Below are 1,428 nucleotides of genomic sequence, written 5' to 3' on the forward strand. Positions count from 1 at the left end.
GACCATGACTGTCAATATGATAATGGTCCTTATAATTTATATATATACAGGGTACATTTCTATTTCTTCCTTCCTTTCTTTATTAACACAAATATAATGGATAAATTAAGGATGGCGAAAAAAAATGGCTCAAATATTCTTCTGGAGAATCCAGTTTTATTTAGTGTCACATTACGAAAGTGTTTGAATAGAGATTGAAATGCTTGAATCAGTGAAACAGCAATCCGCAACCTTCTTCCCTGTAAGCTTGAAATGATGTTAAAATGAGTTTAACCTTGTACTTTGAAAGATAGTGCGTAATAAGTATTATAAATATATGAAAAATCACACTTTTTGATATTTGATAAATTTATAAGGCATAGGGAGAAGAACGCGTCCGTTCGCTTAAGGATAGTGTTCATGAATGATGGAAACAATGCTGTTTCTCGCATGCAATAGAAACGTTAGAGCTTGAATTTACTCTCCTTGTCTAAATACAAAAAATCGATGAGTCCTGTTCCCTTGGATTAAGTATCAAATGCAGTCCTTTCAATACATTTTCATTACAGAAAAGCTGTTTAGCAAATATATTAAATAAGTGGGCCAGTGGCGCAACGGACAACGCGTCTGACTACGAATCAGAAGATTCCAGGTTCGAATCCTGGCTGGCTCGAATATCTTTTATAAATTCGAGAGTACTGTTGTTTTATAAGTAATGAAATTCAAGCGCAACGGGTAAGGCGTCTGTTATGATATAAAAGACTGTTTCCTTCAGATAGTATTGATTAATTTAGTTTTGTGAGTGAATGATTTATTATTGTTTAGTTTTTGTTATAATGAGAGTTAAAAGCAGATGATTGTAGGAAGTTTTGTTAATAATTCATTGGTGCTGAGAATGTCGAACGTCACGTGCAAGATATTGACGTCGAGAATTTAGAAGGTGGACAGACAATTAGGTAATGTAGATATAAATAGCGTGAGACGAGCGGGAAGCAGCAGACAGATAACAGCAAAAGAGTATAAAGTTAACTACCGTAAAAGTGATAGGCCTGTCGACTGGCATAGCCCTAACGTTTAATATATTGGAATGAAACTAACAGTAGGAAAGAATATAAGAAAAACATTTTCGTCATAGCATGCTTCTAAAGTATTTGAATCAGCCTGAGTGCACTTTCACAAAAGGAGCAGAGGATCTTCAAAAGAAAGATGACCAAACGATTACGGTAACTCGCGCCGCAATTTTAAGTGAATCAAAGAGAGTACTAGTGCGATAGAAATAGAGAAGATAGTTCGGCTTGTCAACTGAAATTCTAAAGTAATTGAATAGGCCTAAGTGGACATTTAACAAGAAGGAGAGAAAACTACATATATAGTATTTATGATATGTCCATAACATCTATAGTGTTGAAAATTTATTGTACATACGTGAACTTGTTCTGAATATATATA

General features: G+C 34.2%; 1 non-coding gene across 1 annotated transcript; it reads left to right on the plus strand.

The window, feature by feature from the left end:
* Positions 1 to 579: 579 nt before the first annotated feature.
* Trnar-acg lies at positions 580 to 652 on the plus strand. The gene has a single exon. It is a non-coding gene; the product is annotated as a tRNA-Arg (tRNA).
* Positions 653 to 1,428: the final 776 nt, after the last annotated feature.

Source organism: Limulus polyphemus, unplaced genomic scaffold, assembly GCF_000517525.1.
Source record: "Limulus polyphemus unplaced genomic scaffold, Limulus_polyphemus-2.1.2 Scaffold848, whole genome shotgun sequence".
In the NCBI taxonomy this organism is placed as follows: Eukaryota; Metazoa; Arthropoda; class Merostomata; order Xiphosura; family Limulidae; genus Limulus; species Limulus polyphemus.